This window comes from Priapulus caudatus, unplaced genomic scaffold (assembly GCF_000485595.1).
Source record: "Priapulus caudatus unplaced genomic scaffold, Priapulus_caudatus-5.0.1 Scaffold517, whole genome shotgun sequence".
Lineage (NCBI taxonomy): Eukaryota > Metazoa > Priapulida > Priapulimorpha > Priapulimorphida > Priapulidae > Priapulus > Priapulus caudatus.
The window spans coordinates 129,347-139,205 of NW_014577578.1; the positions used below are offsets into that span (position 1 = coordinate 129,347).

Consider the following 9,859-nt stretch of genomic DNA (forward strand, 5'->3'; position numbering starts at 1 on the left):
CCTCGTTATAATGCGGAGGCGCACGCGCCCGCCGCCAGTGTTTAGCGAAGGTATGCTACGGAGTAACTTAGTCCCAAACCAAAAAAAAATGCCTCTGTTTATAATTTGCGGCAAAAGGCCGCCGCCCCATTTATAACCGCGCAATATTGACTCCATACGGGCCCGCATTATAAACAGAGCCATTTTTTGTTCTGGGATTTACATTGTTTTGTGATTTGTTATTTTATGCAAAAGTAATTTCTGGATAGCCCTGCTGTAATAAACATACTAGAAATTACCACTTGTTCTTGCTTAAGTTATTCTTGTGAGGTCACTCAAAAAGGTGAGGAGGTTGTAGAACACGCATGCGCAGATGTGGGTTGGCACATGATGTTTGTGTTTGGATAAACACAATATACACAAACATATCCAACCCAAAAACCTACATTCTCCCACAATCTCATATAGATCTCTATTATGAGCTTGTGACGAGTATTAATACGCATACACAGATTTCACGTGTAATACACTTTACTACAACAATGGCAGCAGCAGTGCTGCGCAGACAGCTTACGTAGGTGTTATTCGGCTTTGGCGTCAGTGTGGACGTAGACAATTCAGACGTCACCGTTATCGGAGGACCTGAAAACGACACGGAGAGATCATCACATCATGATTAACTTCGCTATAGTCTAAAAGTCGAACATACGTTATCTATATGACTGGGTTCTTCGCATAGATGTTTCTTACTTTGCAGAGTACAACACAATTAACTTCGCTATAGTATAAGATCTAAACATACATGATTGGAAATAGCTTTCTGAAAACCCCTGAACGCTCGGGCAATAGCGAAAAGGTTCCCGCATTAAGGTTTATCAGAAAAGGGTCGATTATCCTGGTAGCAAGGGTAGGATCAAGGATAGTTTGAGACCCCCCGCAATGTGTGCAATTCACACATGTGCTAAACTAATCTGGCGTGCTAAACTATAGGCTTGGGCCGCAAGAGTCTATCCGAGTGATACTCACCTGCTAGACCAATGAAGAGACAGAGCGCGAAGCTGGCAAAGAAGACGAGAAATACGACGAAGAACTGACGCTTGCTGAGCGCGTAGAGTCGCATCTGCACCGACCTGCGTGAGGGGGATGACAACGCCGATCGAACATAAATTGTCGGATTATGAATATTACGCTCCGGGCGGGAAGCTACACGTAACACGGCACAACACAGATGATGATCATTGATGACTATCGAGCAACTGATCTGAATTAATTGATAGAGGCCTAACTGGCCTGCATTCAGTATTACCTAAGTCTTAACAATTTACAGAAAAACTAATATTTTCGCGCTTCATAAACATGGCCTTTGCTCTAAACGATTACTAGAGGGTAAAACTGGCACAATCCTGGTTTGGAACTCCGGCCTATGTATATTACAGATGCTGTATCACAATACATGCGTCTAAACAGAGGAATTGCTCCGACCTGTGATTGGAGGATAAAAATACGCTGTGGCCATATGCCCGGCAGCCGGGCACGGTCTTCGATTTCCTAAATGCCCGGCAGTTCCTAACCCTAACCCTTGTTTACTTGAGATAACGCTGAAAATGAAAACTGCCGGGCCATTTTAGGAAAATGCGAAGACCGTGCCCAGCAGCCGTCAGCATATATGCCGGCTGCGGCCATATAGCCACTCTGATAAAAAACATGAGCCCGCCCCACTCCCAGCCGCATAATCATTAATATTTGCTAATGACCGGTATGTAACGTTACTAACTATCAATGTATCATATGAGCGAACAATTTCAAGTACATTTCTATAAATTCTAAGCTGTTATAGGACACCATGTCTTAGCCTTAATCCTATGATTTTGAGTCTATTGACTATTTGTATTAGAGACTTGAAGCCCAAATTAGTCTAATAAATTTGCCAAATATGCACGGCGGTATCGGCTCATAGCTATACACGCGCGGCTATGACAGGCGAAACGAAACTGTCACGAATTCTATTTTTTATCCTCCAAATCCACAGTCGGAGGCAATTGCGCTCCTCTGTTGTAGACGCATGTATCATTGATTGATGTATGATTGCATGACTATAAAGCCGTCAGAGTAGCTATCACCCTGCGTAGTTGTGGTAGTGGTGCGTGAACTGGTGTCAATAAGATGGGCCAAGAGGCGTAGCTGCTGCTAAATAGTTCCAGTTCTATACAGCGTCAAACAGAAAACGCGAAGCGCCACGAGTTGTCCGCTAAAAATGCGCATTCCCGATCTCGCAGCGTGATACTTGTATTAGCCAGATGTGGGACTCATCATTACATTTGATTTTTTCAAATGATATCGCGATGAACTGTTCAATAAACACATGGAATGTAAAAGCACAAACAGGAGCGAGAGCTTTCGCTTGTTTGTGTTGTATGACAAGATGCAGAACACCTTTCACATAAGGTGGCGCTGTCGATGCAACAATCTTCACGCATATATATTCGCGACCAAACTGAACAGCGATTAGAAATTATTATATCGTTAGACTTTATATCTTATCATATATTATAGCAACTAAGATCTTACAGTTATAGATCTTTATTCAAGCCTCACAAATACTGCTTACATTTTAATAGATACCTCTCCGCATCTAATCGTGCTGATAGCCAGGCTGAAATATAATCTCCAAATTCGCCTGAAAATGCTCGGCTGCAATTGAGAGAGAAAGGAGCGGTGCTTTCGCTTCGACCAAGTGCCGGCGTCCTCAGCCATATCCGCAAGTGAGTCACCCAGGCATGATTCTGGATTAACGAGCAACACATCATTCACAAAAGCGCTCGAATTGCTATAACGAATAACTACTTTATATGCACGCATTTATCATACATTTTTAATAACTCGAACGGCGTATCATCTCGTTATTAAATGCAACGACGCGGCACTGTAGGCGACAAAATTTTACGTAGGGAGCTCGCCAAGATGTGGATTATTTATCGATTGTCATCGACCCGTTACGTCGGTACGTTTATTAATAAAATAACAAAAATATATATAAATATCGATCAGTCTTACCTATATAATGATCTTCACAACAGTAGTGGTTGATCGCCGATGTACCCGGTACCGTGGTGTTCCTTCGTTGATAACCACAAGTATACAATAAACGTCGTCATTACAAATATGCGTGGTGAACGCATACATATATTACGAATCGGATAACATATACATTCTCCTCGGACGAAATAAATTATATATAGCGCGCGTATGGTCACACAGAATAAAGCACGACGGTGCCCGCGTGAATACGTGAGTCGCGCGCACCGCCTGTCGTCAGAGAGCTAGCCGCAGGGAAAACCCTCTCCCTGCCTGCTAGCCTCGATCTAACTCCTCTCTTCCGTATCACCGTAAACACCAGTTTCTCTCTCCTCGCGTCGTATCAGCTGCTCGGATTCCCGTTGCGCGATGAGCGTCCGCCTTTAGATTTCGACGACGTCGTTTTCTTCGGCTGTGTTGACTTAGGCACGGTGGCGACTACCGCGTGCCCGCTAAGCGTCATAATCAATACGTGCGGCTAGGATGCGCATATTCTACATGATTTTCATCAGAAAAATGACGGATTTGGCTCTTCGATATATTCTTAACGTATAAAACCTTAAATTATATAATACTGTAATTTTTCACAGGACAGTACTACGCGATTGATCGATGTTATATTTTGCGCAGCTTACGTAAAAGAAAAATGAAATTCTTCGCACCTGCCACAAAATGTTTTCGCCCGGCATCGAACCGGGGACTTGCGCCGTGCGTGCGGAGCACGTGATAAACCACTACACTACGAAAACTCACGGTTTCAACTTTAAAGGCCTCAACTTGCTTCTTCATTTGCGTAGCGAGACTCGCTGGCAATGCAAGCTTTTTCGCACTAGTGATAATATATTCGATTTGTATTATAAAATTACGTATTCTATTCTCTAACCGTGTATGCCTATGCATCGCAAGCTAGAAATCACGTTATACTGCTTTATTGTGTATTTCGTCACACTTGGGCTGGTCAGTCCTATGCTGGAATTTTGATCTATTTATCGTATCTCATATATAATCAATATTAGATCAAGTGTAACCACAGGCCACAGAGCCGTATTATTAGAGATAACAGCTGCTGGTACCGGCCTGCGCTGGGTTAAAATCTGCTAACGAATTCATACTACTAATAATGGACACAATGAGGAATATTGGGTAAAATCGACAAATAACATTTGCACACAATATGAATATTGTAAAATCAGTGTAATAAAGGAATAATACAGCATGGAAAAACTGTTACGTATGACATTTTATATCAGGAGTGTATCTATCAGTGTTGTAAGTGACGTCCGACCCCCGATCCGAGTCGATCGTCGAGTCCGCACCCCGCCGAGTCCGAGGTCCGCGCAGTTGAGTCCGTCGCGCGCCACCGAGTCCCGAGTCCACACCACCGAGCCAGCCGCAGTCCCGAGTCCGAGCCAGTTTTGATAAAAAAAGGGGGGCACAGACCGACAAGGCCATCTTCACTTCTATATGTATTTTGTGTTTGTTCAAAACATAATGGGGGGGCGGGGTGTTTCCTGCTCCCCTGGATCTGCTCAGCTTGTTTGCTTAAAATAGAAAGTAACCATAAAACTTGCATAAGTCCGACACTTTTGGGACCAGCATATTTGTGTCGACTTAGGAAATAACGTCGTTGGAAAATAAATATAAAATAAAATAAAAATTGTGCATTATGCATTGTTTAACGCTAACAACATTCTATTGTAATGTTAGAATTGTAGATAGCGTGCAATCATTCCGACTTGGCTTATGTCGAGCATTGATTCTGCGGGAAAAAGCGCAAACGCGTCGCGATCGTAGGACAATTTGAAAAGTGTATAGTCAGCCGAAAACACAGAGACACGAGTCATCCGAAACGTGTCAAAGTAACGGATCCATTTGGTGTTTTACGAGAATTGGACACTGCTTTGTTGCAAAACGAAATGACGAGAGTGCTAAGTACTTAGTACCTACTACCGTAGTACTAACTAACATTCGAAGTGGTTAGAGGTCATATAAGTAAGTCTAGCCTACTAGTACTCGCCAGCATAGGTTCATTGAATCATTTTACATCACTTTCTGCCTGTATAAATTCGACTTGGGCTGCCAGCCGCCAGTAGACGAAATTGATCAACCTTTGGCGCGCCTGTGTACATTATTCATGCCCGTGTGTTGAATACGGAATGGAATGCGCGCCGTTGAACTCGGCCCACGCCGCGATTAAAGCACGACAAAACAGCATCTATAACTACTTACTAGTATGTAGTGGCCCTCAGACGTCTCGACCCGAGTCCTCGAGTCCGAGGGCCAAGATCCGAGTCCGAGTCGCGAGTCATTGCACTCCGAGCCGAGACCCGAGCACCGAGACAAGGGAAAACGGGCTCGCAGAGACCGGTCTCGAGACCAAAGACCGCTTCACAGACCTACACACACTGTGTATTATACACTCCTGATTAATAATGACAGCACAACCGATACTTAAGGAACCCGCTGGCAACATAATAGTTTATTATGGTGTAATGACAAAAAGTTATCTATAACGGCATGCTACGAAGTGGCGTTTGGACTTTCATTTGCAAACCTCTTTGATAAACAATGTTTCGTTGTTATTCTCTGTGTGAAATAATGTAAGCATCCCTGCGCGTCTCGAACTGCTTGAGCTCCCCACGTACGGCATGCACGTATGGCCACGTACGGGCACGCTTAACAGCATGTACGAATGGTTCGCGCTTCTCATTTAAAGCCTGTTGTGAAACAATGCGTCGTAACCTGCTGAACTGCGCAACGAAGGGTCGTTTGTCGTAACAGCTACTACAGATATATGTACCACGCAGGTAGTTTAGGTTGTTTAGTATCAAGGCCCGTTACCAGGGCGGGGTTGCGGGGTTCGAACGAACCCCCCCCCCCCGCGAGCCCGTCCCCCCCACTCCACAGCAAAAAAATAATAATTTTAAGAATTTTGCAAGAATTGTCCAACTCAGCTCGCTCCATTTTAGTGTAATAATTGCAAAATCTCATCGTGCGGGAGGTCCGACAGTGAACACCCCCCTCCCACACCCTCCCCCCGCTCAGGTCGCTTGCGTCCCCTCGCCTGGTCGCTTCGCGCCCGAGCAGGCGGCGTGTTACAGGGGGGGCATCCAGGGAGTCCCGGACCACCCCCTTGCTCGCGCAGAAAACGCATATGATGAGGGGCGTCTAATTTTACAAAAATTCCCACCAGACCCCCCTTCGGCGTTGCTCGCAACTTTGGGTTACGGTTTAGACCCCCCTGGTTACAAATCCTGTTACACGGCCCCTGCGAGCAAATTGCCAACATTGAAAAAAACGAACCGCCCCCCAATAAAAGCTGCTACGGCGCTGTAGTATTATCGTTTATATTTTTTATATGAGGTATGTTTTAGTGGTTAGGGTTATAGGTTTATAGGAGTTAGGTGTTAGGTTTTAGTGTTAGGGTTAGGGTACACTTCTAGCAGGCCGTTAGCCAGCTTTCTATTGGGGGGGTGGTTCGTTTTCAATGTTGGCCGATTTGCTTGCAGGGGCGTGTACAGGATTTGTACCAGGGGGTCTAACCGTATCCCATAGTTACGAGCACGCGAAGGGGGGTCTGGGTGCCCTCCCCCAGAAATTTTTAAAATTACACCCCCTCAGATGCGTTTTCTGCGCGAGCAAGGGGGGGTCCGGACTCCCTGGACCCCCTGTACACGCCCCTGCTCGGGCGCGAAGCGACCAGGCGAGGGAGCCAAGTGACCGAGCGGGGGGGGGTGTGGGAGGGGGTGTTCACTGTTCACATCCTCCCGCACGATGGAGATTTTGCAATTATTACACTAAAATGGAGCGACTAAGCGTGAAATTCTTGCAAATTTTCAAAAAAAAAAATTTTTGGCTTGGGGGAGGGGCTCGGGGGGGGGGTTCGTTCGAACCCCCGAACCCCCCTGGCTACGGGCCTGCTTCTGTAGTACAAGTCTGGTACACTTTGTGTATACATATATGTACCTCGGGTACACATCTGTAGTACCTGTTACGACAACGACCCCTTGAGCTGAACTGGCTGTGCTTCTGTTTTTAGCTCGGTGCTCGGTTTTCGGTTTCACAATACCAGCAGCTGATGGAATGAGTGATTCGATTTTTCTCTGTGTGCAGCACTGTACAGTCAGTGCTGACATTGTGTGAAGATTGACGAATTGAGGAGTTTTCACGGATTTTCGGTGAGTTTGACGGTTTGGCAGGTTTTTTTTCAGCTAGGAACACTCTCCGGGTATAAGAGATGGCCCTGTGAAAATTGCATCCAGATCGCTGGGCGGTTTGGCCGCCTATAGGGAAGATACATACATACATACATACATAACATACATACATACATACATACATACATACATACATACATACATACATACATACATACATACATACACACATACACACATACACACATACACACATACGCATCACATACACACATACACACATACACACATACACACATACACACATACACACATAGACACATACACACACACACACACACACACCACACAACACACACACACACACACACACCACACGTATATGCCACGCATACGCGACACAAACACGCGTATATGCACGCACCATATACTGAAACACACACCACACACACACACACACACACACACACACACACACACCCACACACACACACACACACACACACACACACCCACACACACACAACACACACATACATACACACACAAACGCCACACACACAATCACACACGGGCAGCAAAAACCACAACACACACCCAAGGCGGTGGGAAAAGTGAGGGGGGAAGGCCGGCAGCAGCACACCACACACACACACACACACACATACATACATACGAACTCAAATATATATTAGATACGGCTCTGCCCAATCAGCGACGCGAGCGCCATTCCTATGTACATTAGCATTGGGGAGGATTGCGGCGGGATGCTGCGGCCAGAGTGAAATTTTTAGGGCGAATTTTACTATTAGTATTATGCGCAATTTTTCTATATGCGCATCTCTCCAGGGCATACCTCTGCCCATTCTGAGTGCGTAAGTTTGGCCGAAATAAATTATCTTGGTGTCAGAAATAACCAACGAAGGAGAAAAGAAGCGCCTGTGGCCCTGTACGTATGTGGACTGGTAGAGGAAACTATAGGGGTTGATGGTGGTAATGGTCCTGGGGTAATCATATATAGCTAGGGGACTAGCTCGCTCCTGCTACTGCCTCCTGCATGTATAATATAGCTTCCCGCACAACAACAAAATCACTTGCTTAGAATAAATAAACAATCGGAGAAATTAGAATTAACCTTTATTAGAAATATTTATCTCGGGAGTGAGGTAGGAAAATTAATCTTCATACAACGTGTATAGCGGGAGCAATCAAAGCGCAACACTGGTAGAACTACGTTGGAATTGCTGCTACTGCTAGCATTAGTTATACTAGAATACTGAATATTAGTTATAGAATACACTTGTATTTCTAACTGCAGACTAGGCCCTATAACGCTCCATTAGGTGTGTTCCCAACTTTGATATCATTAATGATTAATGATTAATGATTGATAATCCTAACCCTAACCATAACCCTAACCTAACCTATAACATATAACCCTAACCATTAATCCTCCTAATCACTTCTAATGGAGAATCATCCCAGACTAGTGTAGAGTACGTTAGTGTGTAGAGTACGTGTAGTGTGTTACGTTTTAGTGTCTTTCCGCCACACGGGCTGCATGTGCGGCGTATCGGTAGGATTCAGAGAGTGGGTGTGTGATCAATATTTAATTCCTCCCTACACTGCTACCACAGTAACAATAACACCTACACATCTAATTATAAAAAGTACCGTTAAGTATTCATCCAACAAGGAATTTCTCTGTAAAAATTTTTCTTCTCTATTCTTTGCATACACTTTAATTACGTGAGTGTTCCATGGCTCAGAAACGTCAGACGAAAATGTCACCATCGTTTATGGTACACATATGCTGTGAACTCTTGTGTGTGCATGAACGAACTTAATTGTGCTGCGCTGTGCTGTGTGCATTCGTGCGTGCATGCGTTCGTGCATGCGTGCACAAGTTCAACAGCGTTGTAGAGAACTGAGCATGTGTTTTGCTCAGCGAGGTTTCGCAAACATTTGCTACTACGCCTAGGATTGTTGCGGGAAAGTAGTCACACCTTACTAGATGTGCAGTTTTCATTAGTATAAGCAGATGAATGAATGCTATTATGCAAAACAAATATCGATAAAAAAAGAAATTCATAGTTGTAGTCTGACATTTATTCTGGAACGGTGCTTGTTTATAATAGGTAGTATATTACAGCCAGTGGTGTACGTAGGATTTTCGAAAGGGGGGTGTTAGGAGCACGCGAAGGGGGGGTCTGGGGAATTTTTTGAAATGAGCACTCCTCAGATGCGTTTTCTGCGCGAGCATGGGGGGTCCGGACCCCCTGGACCCCCTCCCCCCTGTACACGCCCCTGGAAACTGTAGACTCTGATACCGTGTGCGCTTGCACTGACGGGGCACATAACACAGCATAATTTACCATTTTCAGTGAGTACCGTTACGTTTTAAGAGCTATTATGGCCCTGTCACACATTGACGATTTAGACAGCGTATGCCGGACGTATCAAAATTTCTCTAAAACGCTGGCATACGCTGAACTATCGATGTTTTTTTCGAATTTTGGGCGTATACATAGCGTATTCATAACGAGTTGGACGTATACTTAACGTATTAGTAACGTATATAGAACGTTTCGATAACTTATAAGATAACGTATACCAACGAATGCTTAGCGTGTTGCCGGCGTTCACAA

General features: G+C 44.8%; 1 long non-coding RNA gene across 1 annotated transcript; it reads right to left on the bottom strand.

Moving 5' to 3' along the window:
* Positions 1-553: 553 nt before the first annotated feature.
* LOC106811230 lies at positions 554-2,638 on the bottom strand. The gene is made up of 3 exons (XR_001394121.1): positions 2,602-2,638; positions 1,006-1,109; positions 554-621 (listed from the first exon to the last, which is right to left on the bottom strand). It is a non-coding gene; the product is annotated as an uncharacterized LOC106811230 (long non-coding RNA).
* Between the last annotated feature and the right edge of the window lie 7,221 nt (positions 2,639-9,859).